Source organism: Callithrix jacchus, chromosome 14 (genome assembly GCF_049354715.1).
Source record: "Callithrix jacchus isolate 240 chromosome 14, calJac240_pri, whole genome shotgun sequence".
Taxonomy (NCBI): domain Eukaryota; kingdom Metazoa; phylum Chordata; class Mammalia; order Primates; family Cebidae; genus Callithrix; species Callithrix jacchus.
Genome location: NC_133515.1, coordinates 86,069,750 through 86,088,813, shown reverse-complemented (window position 1 = coordinate 86,088,813; position 19,064 = coordinate 86,069,750). Strand labels below are relative to the sequence as shown.

Below are 19,064 nucleotides of genomic sequence, written 5' to 3'. Positions count from 1 at the left end.
CCCAGGAGTTTGAGACCAGCCTGGGTAACAGTGGAACCTTGTCTCTACAAATAGTAATAAAATGAGCCAGGCGTGGTGGAGTGCACCTGTGGTCCCAGCTGCTTGGGAAGATGAGGTAGGAGAAACCCTTGAGCCCAGGCACTTGAGGCCGTAGTGAGCTGTGATCGCACCACTGCACTCCAGCCAGGGCGACAGAGCAGGATCCTGTCTCAGAAAACAGAACAGCAACAAAAAAATCAAACAGGCTGCTCTGCTAAAAAAATGTAGAAATTAAAGCTCTGGAGCTCTTATCGTGAAATGCCCTCCACTGGCCCTCGCTGAGGTGGCCGTGGGCTGACCTAGCATGTCTTTTCCTATAAGGAAATTCAGCAGTGAAAAAGCACTGGCGAGTGTGGTGAGGAGCCAGCCTCCAGCACTTACTCTGTGACCTTTGGCAAGCTGCTTACCTTCCACGAGTGTCAATTTCCTCATCTACAAAGCGAAGTTAAGAGCAATGCAAAGGGTGGACATGAAGATGAAATAAGATGGTCTTTTATTTTGAGATGGAGTCTTGCTGTGTTGCCCAGGCTGGAGTGGTGCAATGGCACGATCTTGGCTCACTGCCACTGCAACCTCCTCCTCCTGGGTTCAAGCGATCCTCCTATCTGAGCCTCCCGAGTAGCTGGAGTTACAGGAGCATGCCACCACATCCGGCTAATTTTTGTTTTTAGTAGAGATGGGGTTTTGCCATGTTGACCAGGCTGGTCTCAAACACCTGACTTCAGGTGATCTGCCCACCTCCGCCTCTCAAAGTGTTGGGATTCCCATGGTGGGCGAGTAAAATGGTCTTTAATGTGTCTGGGGACAAGCACCTGCAGGTGTTCAGTAAAAAATATCAGCAATGTTACAAAACTAGCCTAAGTAGAGTCAATAGAGCAATAGATATAAAACCACACCTTCTTCCATTTATTCCCATTATCTTCATCTCTTTTCCAGCTAGGTCCTCTCTTTTTAATAGTTAAATTATTATTATTATTTTTATAACACAGCAAATTCTACATTTGGCCGCCTTGGTTTCTAGACTCGTGGGTATGTTCTGCTCTCATATTCTCTCTCTCCCCTCCTCCCTCCCTCTCTCCCTCATTCCCTGCCCTTCCTCCCTCCCCCGAGCAGAGTTTGCCCATTTCCTCAGTGTGTCTGTTGGTTGCAATGAGGCCATCTTGGTCCTTTATACCTTTGTCCTTTTCCTCCCACCCATATGCACCCTAGGAAAATCGTGCATGACTTTGGGAGGCTGAGATGGGTGGATTGCTTGAGTCCTGGAGATTGAGACCAGCCTGGGCAACACGGCAAAACCTCGTCTCTACTGAAAATACAAAAAATAATAGCTGAGCGTGGTGGCGCATGCCTGTGGCCCCAGCTGCTCAGGAGGCTGAGGTGGGAGGACCACTGAGCCCAGGAGGTGGAGGTTGTAGTGATTGGAGGTCACGTCACTGCACTCCAGCCAGGGCGACAGAGTAAGACTCTGTCTTAAAAAGAAAAATGTGCATGCTGAACTGAACGTAGTTTGGGTGAAGCACTCCCCTGTGTTACCTTTAAAAGGTCTTTAAAGAGCCATTGCCTCTGCTGTGATCGTGGTTAATATTTCGGAAGCTGGCTCTCTCTGCATCTAGGATGAAAGAGGCCATTGGTGCAGGCAGTCAGTGAGTCCTGGGAAGATCAGCCCGAGAGAAAGGCAGGGTTCTTGCTCTTCGGTTTCCCCAGAAGAATATCCCATCCATTATTCACAGAGAGAAGGACAAAGGGCCACATGTGTTTTAGGATGGAGTGCTGTGATCGGCTGTGCAGAGAGGTTTCAGGAGAATGCTAGCTGGGCTTCAGGAGAATTGCAAGATTTGCACTGCTGGCTCTCTCTGGGGGATTGAAATTTGCCATGGAGATTTTCAGCTCTGCTTTTAGCCTCATTGAAATGTGAGACCTCTGAGAGGTCAAGGGCATTGCCTGGCAGAAGGTGGCACAGCAGTTGTGAGTGCTACAGTGAAGTCGGAGGCAGCAGGTTTGGTCCTGGGTGGGCACCTTTCTCAAATGCAGAAGTTGGAAGCTACGCTGGCAGGGCAAATGAGGATGCCAGAAGACAGAGGCCCAATGGGACTTGGGTCATTCACGCCAGTGAGTCATTAACTTTTGTACCCATGACATCTTGGTGTACAAGAAGAAAAACAAAAATGCCCAAACAAAAGTTTTGGCCCCAGACAGACCTCTGCTGGGATCTAGACTCCAGCTTCCTGAAGACAAGGTCTCTGACCAGGCCTTTGGCCTTGGAATGAGAGAGAAGTTTCAGAAAGCCACTTTGGAATGAGAGATAACTCCTATAAGTAACAGTGTAACTGCCCTGACACACAGTAGATGCCTCATGATTGTTAATTTCTTTTCTTTTCTCTTCGCTTCCTTAAATTTGGGTTGTCTTCTATGTAATTCTTACAAAAGTCACAGGACATAGGCAGGAGAACAATTTTTTCCGCTCATTTTTGAGATGAGAAAATGGGGTTCAGAGAAGTTTAATGATTTGCATGAGGCCCCAGGGACAGAGCTGCGTCTGGATCCCAGCAGTTTTGACAAGAGAGTAGAGCTGCTACAGAATTAGATAAACTGGGTTTTAATCCTTTTGTGACCACTGCTAGTTGAGTGGCCTCTCTGAGCCTCAGTTTCCTCATCTGTAAAGTGGGGATAATAATAGTACCTACCCAAAGGGTTGTTTTGAAGACAATGAGCTAATATGTAAAGTGCTTAGACTGGCAAATAGTAAGTGGTACCTCGGATGGTTAAATGAACCATTAGGATCCTGGCTCACTCTCTGGGGCTTGTTTTTAAACATTTCCTTAGGGCATTCTAGGGAATGTCTTTCAGAGCATGGGTATCCTGCCTACTAATGTGGGGAAAGGGAGTTAATCACTATCCAGCTGTGTCAAGCTGCTTCTCCCTGGTGGTGAGTGCCATGGGGCTGCATGTGCACCCTATTAGAAGCCCGGGGTGGGGGGAGTGGGGGGGGCTCACAGGAGCCACGCACCCACCTGCGTCGATTGGCTGACCCTGAGCTTGCTGTCAACCTCCCTCCTCATGTGTGGCTCTGTCTGACTGTGGCTCTGAGAGAGTGGACTCTTTCTATTCAATTTGCTACTGACGGACACCAAAAATTGATTTATAGCCATGGTAACTGTCACCCAGGGGAACCGTGAGAAACAGGAATCTTTTCTTCCATTCACATCAAACAGAGCCAGTGCCCAGAGACCTTCAGGCCTGGCTCTCACTCTGGCCAGCCCTGGCTCATCTCCTTGAGGAGGAAGTGTATGTCCTCTCTCACCCTCCTCTCCCTCCCTGGGAGCCCTAGCTGACAGCTTGTGCCAGCAGGCCTGAAGGCTGCAGAGCTGGGACTGCACTTCTTGCTTTTGAAAGCTCCCGTGAAGTCTGACTCCTCAGGTACGGAGTGGGAATCTCTGGAAAGTTTTTGTCAATTATATTCCAGAGGGGGGTTGAAATTGCTAAAAAGGCCTGTGTTTGGTGGGAGTTTATAGTTTCTTTAATTTTTTATGTGACAGTATCTCACTCTGTTGCCTAGCTGGAATGCAGTGGTGTGATCAGAGCTCACTGCAGCCTTGACCTCCCAGGCTCAAGCAATCCTCCCAACTCAGCTTCCCAAGTAGCTGGGTCTACAGGTGTGCGCCACTATGCCTGACTAATTTTTTTTTAATTTATTTTTTAAAGTTTTGTTTAGTAGAGACGAGGTTTCACCATATTGGCTAGGCTGGTCTCGAACTCCTGACCTCGTGACTCACCCACCTCGGCCTCTCAAAGTGCTGGGATTACAGGCATGAGCCACTGTGCCCAGCTCCATAATTTTTAAATTTTTTATAGAGATGGGGTCTCCCTATGTTGCCCAGACTGTTCTGGGACTCCCAGGCTCAAGAGATCCTCCTGCCTCAGCCTCCCAAAGTGCTGGCATTACAGGTATGGGTCACCATACTCAGCTGGTAGTGTATAGTTTCTAGAGAAAGGACTGATGGGGTGTGGGGGATCCTCAATCAGGTTTCTTGAGGTGGGAAGACACGTTCTCTCACTTCTGACCATGAGGCTGGTTTTGTGTCTTCTCTGAGGTATTATTTCCCGACTTTTTCTTCCTTTTTGCTTCTGACAACTTTTCTGAAGGGCACTAATGAGGATGATCCTGTGCCAGCTGCGGGGAGAGATCCACCTTGCCTAGCTTGGACACCTTTCTTGAGATCTGACTTTTCTTGATGGTTCTGAGAAGTACAATATTTAAATTGAATGATAAATGTGTTATTCGACTGTGCTCAAGTTCTGGGCTAGTTGCTTTGGAAACTTTGAAACAGATTAGAGCAGCGTTTTGCAGAGTTCTGTAATGTGTGTTCTTGAAAACTCCGATCTTAAGAGAGATTTTATGAACAAACAGGTTTACATGGTCATATAGATTTGGAAATTGCTTCATATTCTACCTTTTATTGGAACATTGTAATACACAGTGTATATTAAAGGCCCTGAGATGAGGGATAGGTAAGAAATGAGCTCAGTATTATTTATTTATATTTTATTTCTTGAGACGAAGTCTCACTCCATTGCCCAAACTGGAGTGCAGTGGCATGACCTCAGTTCACTGCTACCTCCGCCTCCCAGGCTCAAGTGATTCTCCTGCCACAACCTCCTGAGTAACTGGGATTACAGGTACATGCCCCCATGCCCAGCTACTTTTTTTGTATTTTAGTAGAGATGGGGTTTCACCATGTTGCCTAGAGTGATTTTGTTCTTTTGTCACCAGACTCCTGAGCTCAGGCCATCTGCCTGCCTCGGCCTCCCCAAGTGCTGGGATTACAGGCGTGAGCCACTGCGCCCAGCCAGCATTATTTATTTAGACTAGTCAAGTGCAGTGGTGAGAAGAGGGGAAAGAGTGGAACAAGGAGTTTATGTGTCACTGACTGTTATAACAGAGAACTCGCCACCTTCAGACCCAGCCTCAGCATTACTGAAGCCCGTTTCCCAAACTTCCCCTACCATAGAACCTCTCCATATTTCTTTCCACAGTCTTCATTTGTTCCACAAAACACACTTGGAGAATGGCTAGGATGGAGAGTCCCACTGGCCCTGAGGGAGGTCTGGCCAAAGGCATGATTCCAGACTAGAGCTGGGAGAGAACATAGGCGCCACCTGGCAGGCAGGGGACTGTGTCTTACATGTACTCCATATTCCGGGGTCCCTGAGCTAGAAAGGTTCTTGGCAGGGCTGGGAGGTTGGGGTGGAAAGAGCCTGCTCTCTATGAAATGTCCTGGAAGGTTGCTGCTGTCTGGCTTTTTCAAAACGTCTGTGACTGGAAAGCCTTTTGTTAGAGCCACTTGTTAAGAAGTCTGTCCTCCTACACTCCTGTTAATTAGTATGCAAGCCACAGGGCCAAGTTCAATCCCGTGTGGCTGGTTGTCCCACCACTGTTGGAATGGAGCCCTCGCGTTTGCCTCTGAGTCCTCTTTATAGCTTCACTGTTGCTCACATGATGTGGTCGAGAGTCCTGCCCCATCATGCCCTCTTTCCTCTGTATGGGCTGTGATTGGCTGACATCCCTCCCACAGGGTGATGAGAACAGATTTCAACACAGACTTGGCATTTTCCTTCTGTGCTTGGAGCAACAGCTCCCCCAGGCTCTGATCCAGATGCCTGTCCTCACCTGCTTGCCTTCTTCCTTGGATAGCCAAGGAAGAACTTCCTTTCTGTTTGAAGTACTTTCCTTAGTGTCTGTCTCTCCTCTCCTCTCCTCTCCTCTCCTCTCCTCTCCTCTCCTCTCCTCTCCTCTCCTCTCCTCTCCTCTCCTCTCCTCTCCTCTCCTCTCCTCTCCCCTCCCCTCCCCTCCCCTCCCCTCCCCTCCCCTCCCCTCCCCTCCCCTCCCCTCCCCTCCCCTCCCCTCCCCTCCCCTCCCCTCCCCTCCCCTCCCCTCCCCTCCCCTCTCTCATTCTCTTTCTCTCTCTCTTCTTTCTTTCTTTGTCACAGTCTCACTTTGTTAGCTAGGCCGGAGTACAGTGGTATGATCATGGCTCATTGCAGCCTCAAACTCCTGGGCTCAAGCAGTCCTCCTACCTCAGCCTCCCAAGTAGCTGGGACCAACAGTGTGCATCACCACATCCAGCTAATTAAAAAAAAAATTTTTTTTAAGAGACCAGAGTCTTGCTATGTTGCCCAGGCTGGTCTCAAACTCCTGGCATCAAGTTATCATCCTGCCTCAGCCTCCCAAAGTGCTAGGATTACAGGAATGAGCCACTACGACTAGCCTGCCCTTAGCCATTCCTTTTGGGTGGATCTGATGGTGACAAATTCTCTTAGTTTTCTTTACCTAACAATGTCCTGATTACATCTTTGTTTTTGAAAAATGTAGAATCCTGGGTTAATAGATTTTTTTTCTTTCAGTATTGGAAAAATCTGCCATTCTCTAGGTTGTCCATGCCTTCTGATGAGAAATCCGTTCTCACTTGTATTATGTTTCTCTATAGACAATGGGATGTTTATCTCTAGCTGCTTTCAAGACGTTCTCTTTGCCTTCAGTTTTCTGAACTTTGATTATTATATGTGTGTGTGTATATATATATGTATATATATATATATTTTTTTTTTTCTTAGAGTCTTTCTCTTGTCACCCAGGCTGGAGTGCAGAGGCACAATCCTGGCTCACTGCAACCTCTGCCTCCTGGGTTGAAGCGATTCTCCTGCCTTAGCCTCCAGAGTAGCTGGGATTACAGGTGTGTGCCACCACACCCAGCTAATTTTTGTACTTTCAGTAGAGACAGGGTTTCACCATGTTGGCCAGGCTGGTCTTGAACTCCTCACCTCAAGTGATCTACCTGCCTTGGCCTCTTAATGATGAGTCTTGATGTAGATTTCTTTGGGTTCATCCTATTTGGGGTTTGTTCAGCTTCTTGAATCTGTAAATTAGTATCTTTTTTTTTCAAATTTGGAGAGTTTTCAGCCATTATTTCTTGGAATTCTTTTTCAGACCCACATCCTTTTTCCTCTCCTTGAACTCCAGTCGTACAAATGTTAGATACCCTGTTGTAGACCCACAGGTCCCTGGGGCTCTGCTCATTTATTATTTATTTTGTTTATTTTTTGGAACAGGATCTTGCTCTGTCACCCAGGCCAGAGTGCAGAGGTTTGATCTCAGCTCACTGCAGCCTCCGCCTCCTTGGTTCAAGGGATTCTCCTGCCTCAGTCTCTTGAGTAGCTGGGATTATAGACATGCACCACTTATGCCTGGCTAATTTTTTTTTTTTAAGTAAAGACAGGCTTTTACTATGTTGGCCAGTCTGGTCTTGAATTTCTGACCTCAAGTGATCCACCCACCTTGGCCTCCCAAACTGTTGGGATTACAGGCGTGAGTCACTGCGGCCTGCCATGTTCATTTCTTTTCAGAGTATTTTTTCTGTTGTTGCTATTGAGTAATTTCTATGGTTTTATGTTAAAATTCACTGATTTTTTTCCCCTCTATTATAGTCATATTCATACTGAGTTATTTATGCTGTATTTTTCTTTCTTAAATTTTTTTCTTTTTCCCCTCTACTCCTGTGACAGATTACATATATATTTTTTATTATACTTTAAGTTCTGGGGTACATGTGCAGAATGTGCAGATTATGTATTTTTTTTTTTTTTTTTTTTTTTTTGAGACAGAGTTTCGCTCTTGTTGCCCAGGCTAGAGTGCAATGGTATGATCTCAGCTCACTGAAACCTCCGCCTCCCAGGTTCGAGTGATTCTTCTGCATCAGCCTCTGGAGTAGCTGGGACTACAGGAGCCTGGCACCACCCCTAGCTAACTTTTTGTATTTTTAGTAGAAATGGGGTTTCACCGTGGTAGCCAAGCTGGTCTGGAACTTCTGACCTCAAGTGATCCACCTGCCTCTTCCTCCCAAAGTGAGCAACCACACCTGGCACATTTTCATATTTCTTATTTCTTTGCATGTTCTTATAAAAATATATCAAATTCTGTTTTGCTGTTAGCTTCCAGAGTTATTTATTCACCTGTTAACTCCTCCCCTCCCCTGGTCCTCCATCTCTCCAGCTTTCCTGTGGCTGTGGGGCAGTGAGCTGCTCTTCTCTGACATGACCTTTTCTGGAAAGGGGAGAAAGGAGGGAGAGGCACACCCCATGTGAGGCAAGGGGTTGGCTTCTCTTGGGAGAAGCCCTGTAGGGCAGCCGGGGCCAAAAGCAGCATAACCAGAAAGCCTTGTCACCACCTGTCACACCACTGAATTCCCATGTGACTCAATCCTCTGTGAGAAGAGGGGCATGACCGGGTCCTGTCTCTGATCCTGTGCTTAGGTTGCATATATTATTCTAGAGTTTCCCAGGAACTTCTCAGGGAACACACCAGCCCAGCAGCAGGTGCTGGTTGGGAGGGGCCTGTTCTGTGTCCTTGGCAGGGTCTGAGCACCCCCACCCAGACTGTGGTACCAACAGGGCTTTCCAGGCTCTCTGGGCTGGGGCTGGTCTTGGAGGGGGTGGGGCAGCGGTATTTTGGGAGATGAGTCAGTGCAGAGTCAGTCTGGAGGCAGTGTCAGCTTGCCTCCATTGTCTGCTTTGCTGCCTGGGGGTGCGTGGCCTGTGAAGGGAGGAGCGTTTCCATCCCTTCTCCTCAGCCCGGGGCCAGGGCCCAGGACACAGGGCATCAGGGCTCCAAGGGACCAGGAGGTCACCCAGTGTCTGATCACAAATGACAGTTTGGAAGCCCAAGGAGGGCAGGGACTTATTGGAGGGCACACAGTAATGGTGACAAAGTCAGGACTGGAACCAACTCTCTCTCCCCTTGCCTGGAAGCCTTGGCCATGCCATATGCCAACCATCCTTAGCCTGGGGACACCTTATCCTGAGGGGTGGGCCCCAGAGGCAGAGACGGAGTGGTGCCTGAGCATTCCACCTCCTAGGATCCCTACCAGGGGCCCTCGTACCACATGCTCCCTGGGATCTGACCTCCAGCTGGGCCTGGGATGATCCTGGATTATAACGGGGCAACACCAGCACATTAGGTAAGAACTCCCCCTACCTGTTCCCTGCCATACAATGCATGGGACTCAGACTCTGGTTTGCAGCTTGGATCTCAGGTCTGGTCCTGGGAAAAATGGTGAACGTTGCAGGGGAGGGTTTCTTATGCCACTCACCATCTCCTCTCCCACGTGGAGGCAGGTCGGTGTCGCTCTCTCAACACCTTTGTTGAATGTCTATTATGGGCCCTGGCTGGTGCTAGAGACATAAGGCAAGAATCCTGCCCCCAGGGAGCTCACAGTCCAGGTCTGTGTGTCTGGCTGGTGGGCTGGGACAGGGCAAGCAGTTACAGTCAGCGGATGAGCAGTGCTGTGAAGGGGAAGTGCTGGCTCTAGAAAGGCAGAGGAGAGGCACCTCTTTTAGTCCTAGAGAGTTAGCAAGGGCTCCCCTAAAGCTGGTGGGAGTTGGCTAAGGGAGATAGGTATAAGGATTTTGTCTTTGGTTGTTTTTGTTTTGAGATGAAGTCTCAGGCCGGGTGTGGTGGCTCATGCCTGTAATGCCAGCACTCTGGGAGGCTGACGTGGGCAGATCACAAGGTCAGGAGCTTGAGACCATCCTGGCTAACACGGTGAAACGCATCTCTACTAAAAATACAAAAAATTAGCCAGGCTTAATGGCATGTGCCTGTAGTCCCAGCTACTTGGGAGGCTGAGGCAGGAGAATCACTTGAACCTGGGAGGTGGAAGTTGTGGTGAGCCAAGACTGTGCCACTGCACTCCAGCCTGGGTGACAGAGCAAGACTCTGTCTCAAAATAAAAAAAAAAGAAAAAAGAGATGAATTCTCTTTATCACCCAGGCTGGAGTGCAGTGGCATAATCTCGACTCATTGCAACCTCTGCCTTCTGGGCTTAAGCGATTCTCTTGCCTCAGCCTCATGAGTAGCTGAGATTCTAGCCATGCACCATCATGCCCAGCTAATTTTTGTATTTTTGGTAGAGATGGGGTTTCACTGTGTTGGCCAGGCTGGTCTTGAACTCATGACCTCAGGTAATCCGCCCACGTTGGCCTCCTAAAGTGCTGGGATTACGGGAGTGAGCCACCATAAGCCAGAGATAGGTGTAAGTAAGGGGTCAGAAGGGATATGGGAAAGGCTTTTGGGGTGGAGGGAACAGCATGAGCAAAGGCTGGGAGAGAGGAGGAGCATGACAGCTGCATCCCAGAGCAGGGGGAGGAGAAGACCCCTCAGTGAAGTCCCCGCTAATAGCCCAGCTCTGTGATCAGGAGACTATCCGGACACAGGCTGTCCAGGTCATTTGCAAAGGGAGATGCGATTAGGATACCTAGTCCTTCATGGTGCTAGACATAGAAACAGGTTTGTTCACTTACAAATCAACAAGGGCCAAGAGGACTCTTGGTGACATTATTTACTGAGGAACAGGACCAGAATTTAGTAGTCTTCCACTAACCAAATTCATCAGCACGGAAAGTTATAGAATATTGGTCTCTGAAATCTGGAGCGGCTTTCCGGGGTTGGTGGGGGCGATCCCCTGTGGATGTGGACGAGGCTCCTTACTGGATTCTTTCAAGAGCCCTCCTCCCAGCCTGTGAGTCTGTATCATGAGTCGGTTTAATTCATCCACATCAAGTGTTTGTTCATCGGTTCTGGGGCGGGCCAGGCCAGTGTGAGCACACCCAGGAGAGTCGGGGAGACCACTGGGAGCACTGGGCACTGGAAGAGAAAGGCGACACCTGGCTTCCTTCCTAGCTGTTGACCTCCTTCCAAGGGTCTGGCTGCCCTTCCTCCAGGGGTCGATCTAGGCTTTGCGAGGTCGAGGCTCAAACAATTTGGGGGCTTCTTTAAGAAAGAAAACAGAATTAAGTATGAATATATTAATTTTGTTTTCATTCTTAAAATATATATATCAAATATATACTTTTAATATATACTATATTATATAAGAAATAATACTTAATATATAAAAGTACATATTTACGTAATATACATATTTATTATAGACATATATATTTTCTATATATATAAAGGGGATTTTTTATATATTAAATATGTATTCCTTATAAATATATATAATACATAAGAAAGAAAACAAAATTAAGTATGAATATATAGATGAAGATATATATATATGTATTTTTTTTTAGATGGAGTCTTGCTCTGTTGCCCAGGCTGGAGTGCAGTGGTATGATCTTGGCTCACTGCATCATCTGCCTCCTGGACTCCAGTGATCCTCCTGCCTCAGCCTCCTGGGTACCTGGGATTATAGGTGCACACCACCATACCTGGCTAACATTTATATTTTTAGTAGAGATGGGATTTCACCATGTTGGCCAGGTTGGTCTCGAACTCCTGACCTCAAGTGTTCAGCCTGCCTCAGCCTCCCAAAGTGTTGGGATTACAGGCGTGAGCCACTGTGCCCAGCTGAAAATATTTTTTTAGAATGAGAAAAGAAGTCACAACAAATGACTGAGTCCTGGGATTCATGTCTCTTTCTGAGATCTCTTCAGTGGAGTTCCAGAGAGCTTCTAGGTGGCAGCCTGGCTCTCCTCCCCACCTGGAGCACCCCCATTCTTCTGGGCAGCTCCTGGCTCCCCCTGAGGCCTGGGACTCAGGTTGAGTTTGCCTCAGTGGTTTCCACACATGCTCCTCACCTACTCCTTGCCTTGAGGGTTTCATGTGGATGTCACACCTCACTGCCCCTGGGTTTCACTCTCTGTCCACGGTCACAGTGAGGGTGAGTCTGTGCTCTATGCCTGGGGGGGCACACTGAGGGTGACGGGAGCCACCCCAGGGAGGGAGAACCAAGACAGAGAATTTGTTTCTTGCCTGAGATGTCATTGCTGGGATCAGAATCCAGTCAGGAATCCAGGGGCTTCGGACGGAGCTCTGGTTCTTTTTTTTTTTTTTGAGATGTAGTCTTGATCTGTTGCCCAGGCTGGAGGGCAGTGGCATGATCTTAGGTCACTGCAATCTCTGTCTCCTGGATTCAAACAATTCTCCTGCCTCAGCCTCCTGAGTAGCTGGGACTATAGGTGCGTGCCACCATACCCAGCTAATTTTTGTATTTTTAGTAGAGAGAAGGTTTCACTATGTTGTCCAGGCTGGTCTTAATCTCATGACCTTGTGATCTGCCTGCCTCAGCCTCCTAAAGTGCTGGGATTACAGGCGTGAGCCACCATGCCCAGCCAGAGCCCTGGTTCTTAAGGGCTGTGCTATCAATACAGCTGTTATTGCTATCGATGCAGCCTGCCCGTGCTCCCTTATGGCAGGCAACACAGAAATGAGCAGGGCGTTACCTGCTGGGGCCCCTTTCCATCACTCAGCTCCCGAGGGCAGGCTGTGCTGCCTCCTGTGTCCCTAGCACTTGGCACAGAGCATGGCCGCCCCATTATGGGAACGCGCATTGCTTGGCCATCCAGTGGAGGCAGTTTGAAGAGCCTGGGAGCCGAAGGAGGATTCAGTGGGGCCTGATTGGAGGGGCCTGATTGGAGGGTCTTGGCGGCCATGGTGCTGAGTCTGGCCCTTACTCCAAGGACAGCAGGAGCCATGAGGGGCGTCCAGCAGGGCACAGCCATTGGATCTGTGTTCTAGAAGCTCTGACTCAAGCTGCAATGTGAGGATGGCTTTTGGGGGAGCTGCGTACACACTGTCTCCCCCGCAGAGCTGAGGGATATGAAAACCTACCTTGTCACGTCCCCACCCTGGGTTCCCATAGTGACTTGCTGTCACTCACAAGCTGTGTGGCTTGGGGCCAGGGCTTACCTTGCCAGGCCTCTCTTCCCCACCTGTAACCTCTTGGGCACCTGCATCCCTGTCTCCCGGGGGAATCCATGCAGACACCATTCCTGGTTTGGAAGAAGTGCGGCTCTGCTGCAGGGAGTTCAGGAGTTCCACTGACCTCTGGCTCGGGGCCAGCACCTGCCCCAGGGGGACCTTGTTCTCAGTCACAGTTGACTTGCCCTCCTTGCTCCTTCCTTGCTCCCTACTGGCCATCTCAGGGAAGAGGAGAGAGTCCCAGGAAGGAGCTACCTGTGTGCAGGCATTTCAGCGGGCCTCATGGAGGTATAGCTAGCCTCCCACCAGCCCGCCCTGCGTGTGCCACACACCTGCCGATTCCTCTATATGGAATATGGGGAGGAGCTGCCTGGGAAAATTCACAGAGTCTTTGGGCAAGTGGCTGTTTGCAAGCCTGCATACAAATGGAGTCCTTGGCTCCCGCTCTGTGCCCCCCAGATGGTGAGGGCTAGAAGGAGGTAGTGTGAGGAGTGGGACTGGCTGTCATTCCAGGGAGAGGATGCCAGCCTGGGATTTCTGCCCAGGAGCCTGGGCTCAGTGAGGAAGCACACATGAGCTGCTAGGATCCCATTTCCCAAAAGTGAAGGGGGAGAAATCTGCTTGGGAGGAAGGCCACAGGCTTCCTGCTCTGCAAGGATTTCTGGGGAAGTGATGGAGAGCCTACCAAGTGCTAGACAAAACTACAGCTGTTACAGGCACCTTTGAAACCCTATCAAGTCAGTACTATTGCTGTACCCATTTTATAGATGAGGAAACTGAGGTCAAGAAAGGTAAAGTTCTGATCAGAGGGCACAGAGCTGGAAGTAGCAGGATCAGGATTCAAACCCAGCTCTGCCTGCTGCCAAGGCCTGGATGCTCCCTCTGCCCTTCTGTCTCTAGAAGAGCTAGTAAGCAGAAGCAGATTGAGCCCAGAGGCCACGTAAGCAAAACCAGGGGTTCCACCGCCAACAACATGCCTGCGCCAAGCCTGCTCTGCACTTCCTGGCTGCGGCCACCAGGCAGGGGGCCCCAGTATGCTCTCTTTCTGTGGTGTCCATGACCCCAGAGGACAGATCGGCCACTTGGGAGTGCCTGTGCCTGAGTGAGCCACAGAGGCAATGAGACCAAGGGGAAAAGTCTCCTGGCTCTGTCTCTCCCCCACGCAGGGAGCTCTGCGCTCCTTCAGAGAGTGGTTGCTATGCAGCCTTGTTTATTCAAGGAGAGCTTTGCTGAGAGCTGGAGCACGCCAGCAGCGGAGCTCATGGCCGCCCAGCACCTGCCCGGACAGGAGGCTGTGGCCTAGGACTTCGTGGCTTGGGGGAACCAGGGTGGGCCAGGCCTGGGGTGGCCCCATCCTTGCCTCGCTGGGCCCATGAGCATCAACGTCTCTACAGAGACTAAGGACCCTGGATTCCTCCAGTGACAGGGGTCTGGCCTCTGGACAGAGAGGTGAGAGGTGATAGGTCCACTGAGCCACCTGTTTCGGGGAGGCAAAAGGGAGGGCGGGTCAAGACCTCTGAAGTCCTTGGAGGGAGGGACAAGGACTCGAACTGGAGCAAGTACAAAGGTACAGTGAAAGAAAAGGCATCCTGCCGTGACATGGAGGCTGTGTGAGGGTGGGGAGGTCCCTGACCTGCTCTGGGCCTTCATGTGGCGGCTCTAAGGGAGGAGGTGGGACTCACTGCTCTCTGAGCGCTGGGAGCCAAGGAAGGAGGGGCTGGCCTGGGTTGGCCCTTCCCTGAGTCATGACCTCTGAGTGCAGAACCCTCACAGGGCAACGGCTCCCTGGGGTGCTGCGGGCGATAGTGCCGGAAAGGGTGGGGGCATGCTATGGGGACGGCACCGTGCTTGGGGGTGCTGGGGCACCCCACGAAAACACAGGCCTTGGAGGGACTCTGCTCTGAGTTTGCATTCTAACACCCCTCTTTCTGGCTGTGTGGACTTTGGCTTTTTGCCTCGGTGAGCCTCAGGTCTCTCATGTGTGAGGAGGGGTTTAAACAAAGCCTCTCTTGGTGCTGCGTGTGAGCCTGGGGACAGTCAGGAGGGCAGCAGCGCGTTAGCTCATGTGCGGAAGAGAAGTTACCGCTGTTGATGCGGTTGTCACGGTGGAGATTGGGGTGTTTATTTCTGGAGCACATTTCAGTGTCCTGAAACTAAGGTTTTCTAGTCACTTCTCCAGGGCAAGGGCCGGTGCTGGCGGAGGACCTCAGAGGCTGCATGTCCTCAGGAGTGTGGGGAGGGTAGGGATGGGGCCCCTGCTCTGTTGGAGCATCACTGAGGCCGGCTGCAGGGCATTGGTCCCTGGCCCCGGGTAGTGGTGTGAGGGGCCCATAATCGCCTCTATCCTGAACGGGGCAGTTCCTTGCCCTTCGTACCAATGACCTGCAGGAGATGGCCCTGCCACCTTCTAGCCACAGGCTGGCTGGCTCCCAGGACTGACTCAGTTTCAGCCCATGGAGCCAGAGACTAGCAGATTTGAAGAAAGAGGGAACATAGTTGGGGGCAAGGGATGGAGAGAAGTTCACCTGAGCTCTGGAGAGATCTGCTCTGGGGGCAGCATCTCCTCTGCTGACCCCGCAGCCTGCTCTGACGCACCAGACTCTGCTCACCAGCACGGACACTGGAAGTTTATTATTGCAGACAGAAGAATGCAGAAAATGCATGCACAGTGTGAGGGATAATTATAAGGTGAATGTCCATGTAGTTACTGCCCAGGTCAAGAAATAGTCACACTGGCTGCTTCCCAGAACCCACCCCCACAGCCCTGTCCTCATCACAGCTGCCTCCCTTCCCCTTAGGCTTAATCATGCTCCGAATTGTTCCTGGCTTTTCTATCAAGTTTTCCATCTATGTCTGCATTTCTATTTTAATTTAATTTCCCTTCATTTTTTGAGACAGGGTTTCACCCCGTCCCCCGGGTGGGAGTGCGGTGACATGATCTCGGCTCACTGCAACCTCTGTTTTCTAGGCTCAAGTATTCCTCCTACTTCAGCTTCCCAAGTAGCTGGGTCTACAGGTGCACACCACCATGCCCAGCTAACCGTTATTTATTTAGTTTTTTTAGACGGAGTCTCACTCTCTTACCCAGGCTGGAGTGCAGTGGTGTGATCTTGGCTCACTGCAACCTCTGCCTCCTGGGTTTAAGCAATTCTCTGCCTCAGCCTACCGAGTAGCTGGGATTACAGGTGTCCACCACCACTTCTGACTAATTTTTGTCTTTTTAGTAGAGATGGTGTTTCACCATCTTGGCCAGGCTGATCTTGAACTCCAGACCTCGAGATCCCCCTGCCTTGACCTCCCAAAGTGCTGGAATTACAAAAGACTACACAGAGTATGACCCTACTTCTATAAAATTCAAAGGAAGACAAAATTACATTGAGTGTTTAGAAATGCATGCATGGGCCAGGCGTGGTGGCTCACACCTGTAATTCCAGCACTTTGGGAGGCCAAGGCAGGAGGATCCCCTGAGCCAGGAGTTCGAGACCTGGCTGAGCCTGGCCTGAAGTAGGGTCATACTCTGTGTAGTCTTTTGGGTCTCACTTCTTTCATTAAACATTACATTGTGGCATCGTCCATTGTGTTGAGTGGGGTGGTTGTTGGTTTCATTGCCCTGTAATATCCCATATTGTGGGCGCACCACGATTTATTCCTTCATTCTCCTGTTAGACATTTAGATATTTTCGTGATTTTGGTCATTATCCATGGAGCTGCTCTGGACACTCTTGAACTGCTTTCCTGGATCACTTGTGCAAGATTTTCTCAAGGGTGGGTTCCTAGGAGCGGAATTGCTGAACATTAGGTTTGTGTATCTTTAGCTTTATCAGGTAAAGCCAGACTGCCTTCTCAAGGGGTTGTGCCCATTTGCACCATACCTGCCAGCTGTCATGAGTGCTCCCATTGCTCTGTGCTCTCACCAGCACTTGGCATTGATACCCATCTCAATTTTTGCCCATCTTTGTGAGACAGTGGTAGCATTTCATTTGCATTTTCTTGATTACCAGGAGGGTGGGCCTCTGCCCCAGATCTTCTTCCTCTCCCCTTTCCTTCCCTGTTGGGTGCCTCCCTTCCTCTGCTCTCAGTGATCTCAGCCCCTCATGATGCTCAGGCTTTTGAGCTCCATTTTTCTCTCTGCCTTCCCTACTCCTCCATGTCTCTCCTCCATTCTTCTTCTTGGAGGACCAATCACTCTTCCACATACTTCTTGGTGTTTGAATTACAGAGCCAGGCTCCAGAGCCACTGCCTGGAAGTCTGAGTTTCCCATTTTGTGTTTTAAAACCTCTGGTTCTTGGCCCAACTCACATCCGTTCCTGGGTCTTGGATTTTTCTTTAATAAAACAAAGACAGAAAAAAAAGTCCCTCCACAGAAGGCATTTACGTTTCCCAGGCAAAACCCAGTGTATGCCCTGGAGAGGCACATGCAACATGCTAGCTCCTGCTCAAGGAAAGTCGACTTTCTCGTGGGCCATTGGGAAGGGACAGGGCTGGGGTCTGAAGTCTTCTGGGCTTCTTGCAGGGAGGTCTTTGCCAAGCGTCGTTTCCTGGGATGTGACAGACATTCAGATGCTAGAGCCATGTCAACACATCTTTGCTGAGACTTTGGACATGATGCTTTCTTGTTTCCTAGTCCCTTCTGACCCTCCAAGTACATGTGTGTATTCACAGTCTATAGTTTAAAGATTCAAGCTCCAGTTACTGGGCAGGAATCCTCAACTGATCAGCCAAACCCTGCAGGAGGCATTCCTGGGGCAGTGGACCAAGCCATTATTCATTCAAGACTCCAGGACTATGACCAAGTGCTAGGATAACTCTTACCTCAATGGTGGAAATCTCAGGGCGGGCAGAAGACTCCCAAGCCCCAGCCAATGGCTGTGTGATTTCAGGCAGGATTGATACAGTAGCATCCAACCCCTCCAAAAACCTTAGTCCTCGGAAACACACTGCACTTTCTCTGACGAGGCACGGCCATGGCAAGGTGACATTTTGGGAAGGCCCTGATGGGAAGCTGGAGATGTCTCCTTAATTAGGATGCCCTTGTGCAGTGCCCAACCTAGACAGTTAAACATGGCAGTCCTGCTTGTCACCTATCTAATTTTTTCGAAAGCAGCTTAAATAAAACTTTTTCTCACCCTAGGCTTTCCCATATCGTTTAGACCATTAATTGTCACATCAGAATTTCCTGGGGTTGGGAGGGGCTGTTTCAAATGCTGTGGCCCACCCACCCCAAACCAAGACACCCCACTGAGCTGCTATTACGGATGGATGGCCACATTTCCTCAGCTGTATTGGGCACAAAAAGTTTGGGAGTGCTCCTTTGAGTTTCTCACCACTTCCTCTGCCCTGTCCTGGGAGGTCATCAGATGCAGGTGTGCACTGCCTCCTGAACAGACTGTTCCATTAAGAAAGGTTCTTCTCAGCAAGGCAGTGCTTGACCCCTGTTCTGAGTGTCCTGCCCCAGCCTGCCCACTGCTTCCTGCTCACCTTTGACAGCTCAGGAAATGGAAGGACTGCCCACTGCACAAGGTGGCACCTCTCTGTTGCTGTCCAGCCTCAGCCAGGCCTCTGTAGCTTCTTGCTCCAAAGACTTTTTTTTTTTTTGGAATGGAGTTTTGGTCTTGTTCCCCAGGCTGGAGTGCAATGGTGAGATCTCAGCTCACTGCAATCTCCTTCCGCAGGTTCGTGATTCTCCTGCCTCAGCTTCCTGAGTAGCTGGGATAACAGGCATGTATCACCATGCCCGGCTAATTTTGTATTTTTAGTAGAGATGTGGTTTCTCCATGTTGGTCATGCTAGTCTTGAACTCCCAGCCTCAGGTGAGCTGCCTGCCTTGGCCTCCCAAAGTGCTGGGATTATAGCCGTGAGCTACCGCACCGGCTCCAAAGACTTTCAAAACGGACATTTCCCCTCTCCCTGAACATCTGAACACAGCAAAACAGTTACTAAACAGCCAATACTATTAATAGTCACTGTGGATTAAGCCCTTGGGCTTAATCAGTCTATTAAATGTTTCTCATATGTTTTGGAATATTCTCAATAACCTTGGAGATAATATTCTTCCATTTTGCATTTAAATGGAGACGTTAAATGGAGACTCAGAGAACTCTGATCATGTGTTTGAGGTCACACAGCTAGTAGGTGGTGGAACTGAACCCAAGTCTGTTGACTCCCGAATGCATGCCCTGAAATACTACCTTCTACCCCTCCATGAGCAGAAACCACTAGCCACTTAGCTCTGTGGCCTCAGCCTAGTTACTTAACCTCTCTGAGCCT

The 19,064-nt window shown here is 49.8% G+C and overlaps 1 protein-coding gene across 11 annotated transcripts in view; it reads left to right on the top strand.

The window, feature by feature from the left end:
* The first annotated feature begins 3,391 nt into the window (after positions 1-3,391).
* The window catches only part of TOGARAM2 (TOG array regulator of axonemal microtubules 2), a 75,620-nt gene continuing 59,947 nt past the window's right edge, over positions 3,392-19,064 (top strand). For 10 of the 11 annotated variants that reach the window (XR_013526702.1, XR_013526703.1, XR_013526701.1 and 7 more), the window contains exon 1: positions 14,005-14,245. The gene's annotated coding sequence lies outside the window, so the exon portion shown is untranslated. Of the gene's footprint in view, positions 3,457-14,004; positions 14,246-19,064 lie in introns of those variants that run through there. The other variant, XM_035272927.3, reaches the window with a different exon arrangement.